General features: G+C 39.0%; 1 long non-coding RNA gene across 2 annotated transcripts; it reads right to left on the bottom strand.

The window, feature by feature from the left end:
• Positions 1-1167: 1167 nt before the first annotated feature.
• Positions 1168-13767, bottom strand: LOC139079059 (uncharacterized). 2 transcript variants are annotated; one of them, XR_011532326.1, is made up of 3 exons: positions 10935-13762; positions 3091-8411; positions 1168-2953 (listed from the first exon to the last, which is right to left on the bottom strand). It is a non-coding gene; the product is annotated as an uncharacterized lncRNA (long non-coding RNA). The 2 variants fall into 2 exon arrangements; XR_011532325.1 differs by lacking the exon at positions 1168-2953 and having other exon boundaries at positions 2991-8411; positions 10935-13767.
• Positions 13768-14343: the final 576 nt, after the last annotated feature.

Below are 14343 nucleotides of genomic sequence, written 5' to 3'. Positions count from 1 at the left end.
AACAGGCTAATGTTGACTTCTAAAAATACGTCAGGGGCCGGTCCAGTGGCACAGCGGTTAAGTTTGCACGTTCCGCTTCGTCGGCCCAGGGTTTGCCGTTGGGATCCCGGGTGCACACATCACACTGCCATGCTGTGTTGGCATCCCACATATAAAGTAGAGGAAGATGGGCATGGATGTTAGCTCAGGGCCAGTCTTCCTCAGCAAAAAGAGGAGGATTGGCAGCAGATGTTAGCTCAGGGCAATCTTCCTCAAAAAAATGAATAAATAAATAAAAATACGTCAAATTCCTCTGGGGATATGTTATAAAACAGGAAAAATGTAAGGGTGTTGGTTGCTTTCGTGTTTATCAGTGGTTGAGTTCTCAATCAATTTCACTGCTACTTCTTAATTATAGAACACATTCAAATAATTTGCATCTTCTTTTAACTGGGTTGTTTCTAAACAAAACAGGAAAAACAAGACAGTTTTAATTTTTTTCTTTGTGGAAATCTGATGCTTAGAGATCCTGACTTATGGATTTTCACAAACCTAGAAAACTAATCTGGATTATTCCTGAAATATTAAGATTGATAACCTCTCAGTCGTTCCCCTTATTAAAGCATTCTTCTTTAGATATGCTTTACAAAGTCTTCAAATTAGCACCAATTTCTTTTTTAACCAATTAATAATAGAATATTAGTCTATGTGCTAGTAGTTATTCCTACTTATATACATTGTTTTCTAAAATGGATATTCTGCTCAACTAAAATACATTTCCAAACAGCAAATTTTATTTTCTCCTTGGCTTCCATTATAAAATTGGAAAATTGTTTATTTGGAACGTTAAATACACGATCAGGTTGAAGGTTTGTAGGAAGAAATAATTATAGTGTACTGACCAGTTGACAATTTCTTTAGTCTAGGACCTTGCGCTTCCATTTCAATATTGGAGATTTCGCCTTTCCCTGGGTGGTGTGGCATTCATTCCTCAGAGCTCTGGTAGCGAATTCCTTCCCCTTCTCCTTTCTGCACGGATTGCTGTTAATAAAACTAGGCATTTCCTGCTTCACCCATAGATGGCGCCATCTACTACATAGAAACCCATTAGAAAATTTAAAGTTGGATGTTTCTGAGATATATGAAATAAATGTGCTACTTTATGAATTTTGTGACTGATGTCCTTCATTGTTTAAAATATATCTTTATTCTGGCTCTGAAAATTAAACACATTTTTGTATTTACTGAAATAAATGCAGTTAGTGTATGCTTTATTGGTTTTTGTTTTTAATTTTTTGTTTCTCACGTACGGCCTATATTTCATAAAATCTTTTGAGAATGATTAAGGGTGTTTTGAGGTTTCCCTACTAGAAGAAGGTGCTGTGAGTAAATGGTCTTTCTTGTTCACCCCTGTATATTCCAGCCTTGCATGCAGCATATGCTCAATAAATTAATGACCACATTTTGTTTTCTCATCACTGACAACTGGGGAGCACAGAGACCACGAAATATCCACAGGTGAATTGAAATTTGACTTTACAGCTAAACAAGTATTTTATTCCATCTCCCAGGACCTACAACTCACAATCTGATATTTATACAAAGCTGGTAACCTTTCTAACTCACTTTGAACTTTTGGGAGTTCTTTATTGAAGAGGTGAACCAGAAATTGGGATTTGGAAAATAGCGGGGTTTGGAAAGGCCTAAACAGGCTAATACAACGAGTAGAGGGATGGAAGGGAGAATGAGTGTGGTATGTCTGTGGAATGTGAGCAGCACAATTTGTGTTGGGATACATTATGATGAGATTGGATACAAGATACAGGCCTTGAAAGGCAAACTAGGGGTTAGGGTTTTCACCAGTTAGGATCCTGGGCGCGGATGTGACACTGGTCGTCAAGCCATGCTGAGGCAGCGTCCCACATAGCACAACCAGAAGGACCTACAACTAGAATATACAACTATCTACTGGGGGGCTCCGGGGAGAAGAAGAAGGAAAAAAAAAAAAAAGAAGTTTGGCAACAGATGTTACTTCAGGTGCCAATCTTTAAAAAAAAAAGTAGTCATTGTTTCTAGAATGTCACAAAAAGCCATCTTTGAAAACTTAGGTACAATAAGGCTTTTTTGGGGGGGCGGGGGGGGGGCTGGATTCTTAAACTTACGATTAATTCAAGAAAGAAGTCCCTCCGAGAGCCATTCTTCAAGCCTGCTGAATATCCAGGAATACCGTACTCGCTTCTGGAAAGCGCGGGTCGCTGCTTCCGAGGGCAGCTTTGGCGGCTCAGCAAGTTCGGGCAAGCGCCACCAGAGGGCAGCGTGTGCTCACCTCGCTTCTCTGACTCACCCCACCGCCCGGCCGACGCAGGCAACAGTTCTCTCCAAGCGGAGGAACAAGCACTTTCAGCCTAAATCGGGCCTTTGACAGCCAAAATCAGGGCATGGATGTTTGCTTTAAAGTTTTATAATAAATCTATCTTTATAGTAATTTTAACGCTAATATAAATTACTCTATAAGATATGGACTTTTTTTCTCTCATAAATGAAACTTTGCTTTCGTTTTGGATCAATGTTGACCATAATTATTTCTGCTCTGCTTTGTAACCCTCTGCATAAGCCTTTCCAAATATTCCCAAACTTCCCAGTAGCCTTATGGGCTGGTGATATTTCCCTCTGAGATGAGATAACCGATTCTAAAAGAAATGAGATGACTTTTTAACAAATCACTCAGTAAGAGACAGTACCAATTACGAAAGTCAGCTTTGAAAGTACAGATTCTTCATGTTTCCATTCAGGATGTCATGCTAATTTTTCCAAATCGTCATCAGTCTCTTCATCAGTAAGTTCATTCATGGATCTTTATGGAAAAGAAATCCCTTATTGTGGTAATCATTTCTCAATCTATACATGTAACAAATCATCACGTGGCCCACCTTAAACTTACACAATGTTACATGTCAATTATATTTGGATAAAGCTGGAAAAAAAATGAAAAGAAAACAAGGACAAAAACCCAAAATTAAATACATATTTTAATTACAAAATTAAATACATATCAACAATAGATAAGGTTGAAGTTTTAATTCATAAATCTCTTTGGATAACAATGCTTACCTACTATGAAGAGGTGAGGTGTTTCTGTGTAGCCCGTTTGAGTCAGGAAGATGAAATTTCCACTGCCTTCAAATATTTTCCTATAGTTAGGGGTGGGTAGGAAATTGAGTAAACAGACATGGGAGGTATTTCCTCATCGCAAAATACTTGAAGTTGGAGAGGCTGAAAGCCAAGCTCTGTGTTCTCAAATTCTATAAAATGTCTAAGCATCTGACAACCCTTATCAGTTTAACCTTTTCCCTTTAGTTAACAAAGTCAATCATTTCATATTTGTTCACAACTAATTTTGGAAGAGAGCTTTTCCCACTCAACTCAGAGACTTTCAGGGCACATGTGTCTAGACAATTTTTTAAAAACATGAGATCTAACCGTACTTAAAATATGGCAGTTTACTATTAGGAAGAGAGATCCATAACCTTGATCCTCTTTTTCCTGGAAGAATTCTGGCATTCTAAACAAGTTGTAAAGAGAGAATCAAGTGGCCATCAATTTCTTTTTGGTGTTTGGAGAAAAGAAAAAGATCCTGGATATGTTTGAAGGGCTTTTTGTTTCTTTTCTCCTCAAAATGATGACAAATTGCTCTTGAGTGTCCTTTCTAGTCAAAGTTAGTGTTTTTGAATAATACATGTGAAGAAACTTCACATCCAGCATTATCTTCATATTCATGACACAGATTTATATGTAAAAGAAAACAGTTGTAAATAGGGCTTATCATACAGATGATTCCCCCCTCGTTTCTCCTTAATTGGGGAGCTCAGTTCATTATGATTCAAAACCCAGAGTGTGGAAAAAAGAGAAGCTTTAGCAGTTAAGTCGATCTATATATGAAAGATGACGCGAGTAGAGCCATACTCAAATGGAGCCGGAGCAGCCATTTCAGAGGAATTGCCTTGCACATCTTGTTTTCTTCATCTTCCAAACTGGACCAAACCGCCAACATTCCAGAAAGTCCATAAAGACAGGAATATCCTGTTTGTAAGGACTGATAAAACTGGATTTTGCTAATAACCGAGTCACTGACCAGTCAACATAGTACAAGTCTGGTCTTTTGCCTGATGACTGAAGCTTAAGCCAATCTATGAGGTACAAACCCAGCCTCACCTCTTCAGAACAATGAACTCTTCCTTAAGACAGCCCACCTCATCTTCCTCCCTTTTTCCCACAAAAACCCTAAGCCCCTCTCCTGTAAGTGGAGTACATTTGAGTTTCTACTCAAATCTGTCTCCCAAATTGCAATTCTTGACCCAAATAAACTTTTTTTGCTTCTCTTGTAGTTTATGCCTCTCATTTGTTGACCTATACAATAAAGAGTTGGAGAAAATTTGGAAAGGAAAGAGAACTGTTGGAGAGTCAGATGCCAAGGGGGATCTAGCTGAGTCCAATCCCCACCCTGCCCCGTCTATCACCTGCTTACGTGAATATTTCCGTCCTCTCTTAACTCTCTGCCTCTTGTTCTGAAGGATGACCCTTCAGATCAAGTGCACAGCAATATTTTTCTGAAGTAAAATGAAATTCACAGGTAATGGTCAAACTTCTGTTTAGCCTTTAGCAAGCGATGCTACAAAAAATGCTGACAATTCAGTTTAACTCCCTGTGAAATACCTCTCACGCTCTCCAGTGGAGATGTTGACATTCCAAAGAGCAATCAACTAAGGAAAGAAGAGACTCAGGGGCATGGTCATGATTGAAAAATAATTCAGAAAGTACGAAATTTGGCATCAAGAAATTGAGAACTGAGAGTTCAAATGGAGGAAAGATGGTAATCATCTACCCAGTTCACCAGAAGCTGGAAGAAAACGAAATCCTGAAAAATTGTAACTAGGATATAGTTCAAGAAGCAGACAGAACATTCCGGTTTCGCCCTTCCTTCACTCATAGACCAGTGCTACCCAGACTGCTTCACAGGCCAGTGTACGGAGATGATATGCGTGTTACAGGTCTGCAATTAGAGAAATACAGACATTGAGAGTAAGCATTTAGAAAATTTTATAGCAGTCTGACATTGTCTGATTTTTATTTCAGACAATTTCTAGTAGTTCCTTTTTATTGTATTTTACCAAAGTATCAGTCTAGAATGATTTGGGGTGAAAAGGATTGTTCCTTCACTGGAATAATTTGAGAAGCTCTGCCCCAGTCTCCAATGAAAGGAGGTTCAAAAGTGTCAGGGCTTACCTGATGCAATGGTGGGAGAGGTCCAACAGCTACTGCCTCCGTGGTCTCAGGAGCTTCGTAGGAACAAACTCTTCCTAAAGGTTGAGGAAAGAGCTTAATGAACTTGACGCGGTAAAAAAGCCTTTGGCAGGGGAGGGGAACAGCATTTTGAGAACATTTCAGAGATTGGCAGTCAACTCTATTTCCATTTTTCTCCATGGATATGTAGCTCTGAGTCCTGGAGAGAAAAAAGGCTGCAAAAAATGCAGAAAGATTTTTCCCTGAATGTTGTGAGGCATCAAGGAACAAACAAGACTAGCTAGAGACTTCCTCTAACAGCAGATGAAACAAGAGGGCAGAGGCATTGCATTTCCCACCGCAGACTCAGTTTGCTCAGTTTACTCGTGGTGACCGCCCAATTTGAATACGAGGTTGAGGGGCTGGAGCTTCTGGATTCTGTTTCTAGTTGCCAAGGTGGTGGCAGCATTGGAAGAGGATGTGAAGTTTGGTAGAGCAGGGGCAGCCATCATGGGGAGGCTAATGTGCAACTGAGCTCATGAGCTGTGATGGGAAGGAGATCACATAACGGAGCCGTTGCAGCAACCAGAGAAGTGAACTTGTTTATAAGAAGTGAATCCCAATAAAACCAAAGGGGTATGTGTGTGTGCACATGAGATTTGTAGGTGTCTGCAGAACTCACATTAGGAGTGAGTGCAAAACCCCTAGAAATTTGAGCTATAATGTTAATACATGGAATGGGTAGAGGAAGAGGACCCCCGTAAAGAAGACTGAGAAGGAGTGAAGAAATTATCAGAGAAATAAGCGAAAAGCCCCGAGAGTGGTGTTATGGAAACCAGGAGAGTATCAATAAGTAACACTGTAAAATATGCGAAGAGATCAAGTGTGATGATTCTCTACTGAATGTAGCAAAATTGATATCACTAGTGACTTGCTGAGAAGAATTTTGATAGTGTGTTTGGTTGAAAGCCCTTTTATATGGATGAGTGGTAAATAAGAGGTAAGAAAGTAGAAACATCAAGTGTAGACTACTGTTCTTTCAAATCAGTTCATAGCTAAGGGAAGAAGGGATCAGTGGAGGGTTTTTTTGTAATAGGAGAGATTTCACCATGTTTACATGTTGAAGAGGATGGATGATAGAGGCAGAGTGACAACAGGAGCAATCAATGGAGTAAGATGCCTGTGGATACAGGGGCAGAAGCAAGTGAGATCATAGCGTAGATAGAGGTATCAAACATTGAGAAAGGAGAAAAGCTGCAGATCAATGAAGACACAGAATGATTTGTCAGGGGTTTTACTAGTTTTCTATTGCTGTGTAACAAATTTCCACAAATGTAGCAGCTTAAAACACCACCTGGTTATTAATTGTCAGTTCTGCAGGTCAGAAGTCTGACATGATGTGGCTTGGTTCTCGGGTCAGAGTGCCACAGGGTGAAATTAGAGTGTCAGTCAGGTTGCAGTTCTCATCTGGGGCTACAGGAACTTTTCCAAGCCCACCCACATTCTTGGCAGAGTTTAGTTCCTTGCAGTTAAAAGACTAAAGCCCCCAGTATCTGGCTGGGTATCAGCTGGGGGCCAGTCTCAGCTCCTGGAGGCCTCCTGCACTTCCTTGCCATATGGCACCCACAGGCAGTTACAGCACGGACGCTTGCTTTCTTGCTGGTCAGCAGGAGCACATCTCTCTGATCTCCCCTTCTGTGACTAGCCAGAGAAAAGGCTCTGCTTCTAAAGGTCTCAACTGATTAAGTTAGTCCCACCAAGGAGAATCTCCTTGTCTTAAAATAAACTGATTAGGGACCCTAAATACATACCAAAATCCTTTTTGCTATTGTCAAAGACAAAAACTGGACTGGTAAGGATATTAATTGTATTCAAGCTATTGCAATAGGGAGAGCATCCCAGATCTAAAGATCAGAGTATCTCGGTGGGTGGTTTTGCCTTAGAGTTTCAAAAAGAGGAGTAAACAAGTTGCAGACGGAGTGGTCTGTGGTTGGAGATGTTTTCTGAGCAGGGGAAGTCTCCCTCGGTTGGTTAGTTGAACAGGATATGTTTCTTTCCCTGTGAATAGCTGGTGTATTAGTCAAGATTCTCCAGAAAAACAGAACCAGTAGCAATCTATATAGATATATATGAGGAGATTTATTATAGGCATTGGCTCACACAGTTATGGAGGCTAAGAAGTCCCACAATCTGCCATCTGCAAGCTGGAGGACCAGGAAAACTGGTGACATAATTCGGTCCAAGTCCAAAGACCGGACAATCGGGGCTGATGAGGTAAGTGTCAGCGTGAGTCCCAAAGCCTGAGAACCAGGAGCTTGGCTATCTGAAGACAGAAGAAGATGGATGGACAGAAGAAGCTCAAGCAGAGAGTGAATTTGTCCTTCCTCTGCCTTTTTTATTCTATTCGGCTGTCAAAGGATTGGATGACTCCCACCCAGCCACCCACATGGCTGGGCCCCATGGGAAGGGCCCTCTGCTTGACTCAGTTCACCAATTCAAACGCTAATCTCTTCTAGAAACACCCTCACAGACACACACAGCGACATTTTACCAGTTATCTGAGCACCCCTTAGCTCAGTCAAGTTGACACATAAATTAACCACAGCCAGTTTCAGGGAGCAAACACTTCTAATCTCAGCTAATCAATCATGAGACAAAGAACAAGAAGGAAGATGGTCAGTTTGACCTTCTCAGCAGGTGCGTGCGAAAGGAGAGAAATATATGTTTGGCCTCATCACAGGTGCATAGTGGTGTTATCCTCAAGTCTCGTGGGAATCATGAGAAAGAGTGGACAGTGAGTCTTTTCTAAGTGTTATGGAGGAGAGTAGTTCTTTGCAGCAAGCCATTTCCTGGAACACAAAAGGTTGGGGTATGGATTTCTCAACTGTTGCTATCCTCCAAGAGCACAGGGCTCAGGTGAAGTTCAATATTGTCAGATTTTTGTTAAAGATGAATGAATATCATTCTTCACTGAACAACTCAGAGGTAAGAATAAACCTCCTGCGTGGGGCCAAGCAGAGTCCAAGAAATAATCTCTTACGACCTCTTTTTGGCACTGTTTCTGCAAAATCAGTCAAACCATTTATGGAGAAGTGATGGAAAAGGTCAGTTATTTTGGAGTCCTGGACATCAGATATCTTAAAGAGGAATGCCTGAAATGAAAAAAGGAAAATATAAATATGAACGTTTGTACTAAAGTAAACAGCTTCAGGAGCTGAACCTGAGGGTAACCAGTTCATTAGATTCCAAGATGCTGGTGGAGCACCACTGATTGAGTTCTTTGAAGTTAAGATGTTGCTTCTCTTGGTGATGTTGTCCATAGCCTTGGTTATCTCTCATGTAAGGGCATGTATAGCCCAGTATATTGCCAAACTTCCTTACAAGCCCAGACAGTGGCTTGTCCAGGAATAATCCAACCCATGCATGGTCCACTACGGTGATGAGTTCCTGAGTCCTTCAATGTTTACATGAAATCATTAGGTTTTAGCTTACAGGGCTTCTTCAGATCCTAGGGGAAAAGGCCAGTGCAGTACAGGAAAGGAATCTGAGTGGTCAGGTTTAATTCTTAAATAGGCTAAGTCAGGCAGGAGGGAGAAAATTTGGAAAACTTAATTAGATGACTATAGCCAGATATTGAAGGAATCTGGAAGAAGTGAACATTTGGTAAGTGTTAATGACTTGTGCAAGGTAACAGGATCCTTGGACTGTTACAGGAATGTACTCAAACTGGTTTTTCCACAAGGTGGGGAGGAAGTCACTTAAATCTCCACCAGAGAAGACAGAGTTTGAATATCCATCAATTACCTGCAATTTACAAAGTGTGCAAATAGCACAAAGACAATGAACAATGGACAATGAACTCCAATTATTGCTAATTTAGGACTAGAGTCAGAAGAGTGTGCTATAGTTTTCCATTGAAACACAAAATTTCTCTCTAAAGTCACTCCCCTTTTAATCACAGGTAATCTCAAAGAAAGATTATTCTTGATCATAAAATACAACTGATCTCATTAGATTAGACCTGATTATTTACATAGGTGTGGCAAAAATGGTAATATCATATAGTACTCCTTAAATCTACTTTGCCGAAAGTTTAATAAGAAATGTCAGATTGGACTTTTAAAAACCTCTTGAGCTAAGAAGCCAAGCCAAGAGTTCGCCATCAAATTTCACCTGTAGCACCTATAAATTTGGGTGAACTCCTCTCTTCTCAAATTCCCTAAAATATCCTGTGACCTAGGCCTACCAGGAAGTGACCTTCATTACTCACCCTGTGAACCAGATACCAGTCCAGTTTCCCTAAGCATGCTTTATAAGCACTAGTACCATAAAATTAACTGGACATAGTTCCTTAAAAGTGTCTGGTCATATCTGATTAAGTGAGCATTACTCTCAAATGTGACATTCCAGGCAAGGCCTTGATTGCATGACCAATGTTTCCAATTAAGTCCTATTAACGAGGAGGACAGACCTTACTGAATTGTGCAAATACGTAACTAGATTGCTATGAAAAGAAGAAAATAAGAGTTTTTGAAATCTGGAGGAGTCAGGCAGGGGCAAAAAGATAAATGTTTCATTTCTATTTACAAAAGCAGAGTTTACTAAATTATTATGAGTTATAGATAGCTTAAGACAAAAAAGAAAGGGGTTCCTTATATCCAGAAAATATAACATTAACATCAACAACATTCCAAACAAAACCCACAAGCATCCCTCATCAGTTTATTCAGGCCTATGTAATTCATTCTTGTTCCACTCGATCTTGGGTTGGTGGTCTCAGGAACCCATCTGTTTCTGGACTAGAGTTCTGGAAATCCTGCCTCAGTCCATTGGTATGGACTCAAAGGTGTTTAAGGAATGCCATCCGAAGCCTGTGCCCAAGATGTACTCTGGCCTGTGGCTGATTGCAAGGCCTTTCAGGGAAGCATCAGAGTAAAATATAAAACTATCTGTAGATGACAAAAGCCTTAAAATGGCTGCAGTTAACTTATTACTGATAACTTTTAAGAGTGGAGGAGGCGATGAGAGTTCATCATAAGAATAATGAAGCTGGCAAAGACAGTCGTTTCTGTGGCATGCAAACCAAAAGAAAGTCAATGCAAAAAAGTTTTAGGTAAAATGTCTATAAACATAATAATTAATCTTATTTCCAAAGAACAGTAGATATTACTTTATGATTTATGATTTATTTATCTCCTGTATGATAAAGTAGATTTACTTTATGAAAATGAATCTTTACAGAGAAAAAAATTCTTCAGATTTAGTATACAATAATCCTGAGACATGATATACCATGGATACACCAAGTATATGGCTGGAATATACAAGAATATATCAAGTTTATCAAGTGAAGAAATTCAGTAAGAATGGAATAAGTCCTACACATTTGTATATTCATAAAACTCCATAGGTAAGTGATATGAATCCCCAGTTTGGAGCCATTGGACTAGAAGATGCTAGATTCAAATTTAAAAAAGAAAGTTGTCACTCAATTAACATTTTAAAAAATAACTTATGTTTGTATTCATTATACTTTTGTTGTCTAATATCAGGCAAAGCAGCACGGACACTCTGATAATTAGAAACATAGACAGTTAGGATATTGACAAATCTCTAGGAACTTCTCAAATAGCATACAATTTCTGAAATATTTATATTAATAACATTTTACTCACAAAAATTTAGCCTGGGGAAGGTTAAGCATTTCTTCTGATTTGATCAGTCTTCCCATGCAACTCATCAATAGTCACATATCAAATAAACCTAATTATGACTAGAACCTCTCTTTTTATAAGATAAAGAACAAATTCTTTCTAAATGTTTTTCAGGGCCCCCCTGGGAAACCAGTTTTAGGTGCAAAATATATCATTTAGGATTTGATGTTGGGAAGGCAAAGTATCAAAAGTCGTCTGGAGGTTTGAACACTTGCTGAAATAGAATCATGGGTTACTGGAAAACAATACTTGGTTACTTATTTAACCAAGATGACAATAAAAGGTTTTAAAAGTATACACAGGAGGTAACATGATTGTAAAGAACACTGGCTCTTTCAAAAATGGGAAGACTTTGTTCTCTTAAATAATCGAGGACATGATAAAATCAACATAAAATGCAGGAAATAACCCTGATAAGACAGAGAATCTTTGACAAATTATTTAGAAGGCAAAGAAAAATCTTTTCCAACCTCTTAACGAATAAAGCAGGCATGTAATCCAAGAAGATTTTGTCATTTTAACAGAGAGAAAACCAAATGCTAGTTCTGCATCAGATATATTGTATACAGTGTTTATTAAAACTCTTTTTGAAAACCTTATAAATAAATCCATTAAACTTTAGCCTTGACCACCACAATTAAAAATCCCCTTTCTGAGAACCTTCTACAACTTTCTATATCCATTTAGATTTTTTCCTACACTTTCCTCCTTCTCATTCTGGAACAGAGTTATTTTAGTTTAGCACAAACTACCCTTTCTTTGTTTAAACAAAAATTCATCCTGCATACATTCCATACAGAGTTGTTCCTCTCTGCCACTATTGCTCTGAGTCTCATTCACACATATGGATTAGAGTTTTTAACCACAGTCCCTTCTATTTTACAAAGAAAACTAGGAGGTTTATAATACACTAACATTTTTAGCAGACTAGCAGATCTTATGAATGTACATCTCATAACTTTTTATGGCTATGCACATCCCAAAGTTGCGAAAATGAACACATTCATTAACATTAAATATATAGCCTCGCTGTATCTTATAAAAATGAGAGGGAAAAGTACGTAAAAATTATATAAACTTAAAATTCTGCTTTGCAATTAATTTCAGTATCCTATCCTATGTACAAGTGATCTAGGCGTGTAACGAATATCCATTAATTAACTCTATTTAGCATCAGTACAGGTTTTTAGCTATCTGAAAATCTTGGAAACTATTTCCAAGCTGACATACTGCAAAGCATAATTACTGTTGAAATAAAGTGTGCCAGAATAATAATTCAATTTGGTTAAACACAAATTTACATTTTTCATAATCTTAAACATCTAGGAGATGTAATGCTAGCTTATTTGATCAGTAAATCTATGAAAGTTTAGGAAAAACATACCCAATTAGAATAAACATGTATGCTAGTATTATATTTAATACTAATAACTCAGAAGACATAGCTATTTTTATTAAATCAACTATATTAAACCAGTCTCATACACCAAAGATTTACCCAAATAATGTGAACTCAAATTCTGAACCCGTTTGACTTAGTTTCTATTATAATATATATTTAACATGTATTTAGAAGATCAATTTCCTTAATTTCTGGGAATTTTAGGAATTGCATAAGACTCACTTTTTTCTAAACCAATCCAAATAGAACTCTTTTAAAAGATTTCATAATCTAATTTGGTAATACGATCTGGAGGAAAGAAAATATTATACAGTCATAGGCACATAAACATACATACAGACCACATAGACAGCTACGGCTTCAATTAAAATATTTCAGCCAATTCTGTATCTCAGCCAAGCAGAAATATAAAACTCACTGATTCATATAAAAGAGCTGTTCTGTTCCCACGGGGTACAAATGCTTTAATTGATTTCATTTAAAATAGACAAACAGAAAAGTGTGACAAGCCAGATTTTCTGCTTTTACCCACAGAGGCAAGATTTCTATAAACCATTTAAGTCATTTACAGAGATCATCAAAAAGTCAGGCCATAAAACCAAAAGAAGCTAGCACCGAAAATCAAGCCAGTACTCAAAAAGAATAAAAATAAAATCCTTTCTCTGCCACTGTAGGACAGGAGTCTGGAACACAGAACCGGAAGTTGGACTCACTGTTGGATCTCCAGATGGCCAGTCAAGATGGAGCACCAAGGGCTTGAGGAGTCCTCCTTGCCTGAGTGAAGTAAAGAGGGAGGGAAGGCCAGGCCAGTCCTATCTGATTCACAGCAGCACACGTCAAAGACAAAACGGACAAGCAAGGATATTGATTTTATTCAGGCTGAGCAACCCAGATCCAAAGATCAGAGTATCTCAGCAAGTGGATTTGCCTTAGAGTTTCATAGAGAAGTGCTATGATCTGAACGTTTGTGCCCGGCCCGGCCCCAATTCATATGTTGAAATCGTAATCCCACTGTGATGATATTGAGTTGGGGCCTTTGGGAGGTGCCTAGGTCGTGAGAATGGAGTCCTCATGAATGAGGCCAGCGTTCTTATAAAAGAGACTCCACAGAGCTCGCTAGCCCCTTCTGCTATGTGAGAACACAGCTAGAAGACACAGTCTGTGAATCAGAAAGCAGGCTCTCACCAGACACCTAATCTGCCAGCGCCTTCATCTTGGGCTTGCCAGCCTCCAGAACTGAGAGAAATAAATTTCTTTTGTTTATAAGCCACCCAGTCTGTAGTATTTTGTCATAGCACCTTGAACAAAGACAAGAAAGATAAACAAGGTGCAGATGGAGTGATTTTCATTTGTTGTTTTGCAGGCAGAGGCAGTCTCAGATGGTTACCTGAACATGAAATGTTTTTCTCTGTGGATAGTCGTTTTGAGGCGGACAAACAGTCCTAATCTCAGCTAATCAATCATGAGACAGAGAATGGAAGTTGGACGTTCTGAGTCTGCCCATGCCAGCAGGTTCATGCAAAAGAGGCTAGTCACAGGTAAACAATGGAGTCATCTGTGAGTCTTATGGGAATCACGAGAAAGTTGGACAGGAAATCTTATTTAAGTTGTATTCAGGAAAATAGCTCTCTGTGGTAAGCCGTTTCTCACAACATAAAAGGGTGGAGGAATTTTGGAAAACAAAATGTTGGGAGGATTTCTTAAGCTTCATTATTTTCTATGCTCAAGTAAAGTTCCACATCATCACTGATTAACATAGTCTTATCATGGCCGTGACACCAGGGGTACAGATCATGGGGGCCATCTTGGAATTCTGCTTACCACAGGGGTAGTGCAAGAAGCCGAGAAAGTTGCCTAATAACTTGAGTTTTCTCTTTAAGGTGTGTGTGTGAGGGGAGGGTTGGTCTAAGGGGGAGGATTGGTTAGATATCTGCGAAGGTTTGAAATAACTATTGAGACAAACGGAGA

The sequence above is a fragment of the Equus przewalskii genome, chromosome 24 (genome assembly GCF_037783145.1).
Source record: "Equus przewalskii isolate Varuska chromosome 24, EquPr2, whole genome shotgun sequence".
NCBI lineage: Eukaryota > Metazoa > Chordata > Mammalia > Perissodactyla > Equidae > Equus > Equus przewalskii.
The sequence above is the reverse complement of the archived record's forward strand: the minus strand, read 5'-3'. Positions and strand labels throughout refer to the sequence as shown.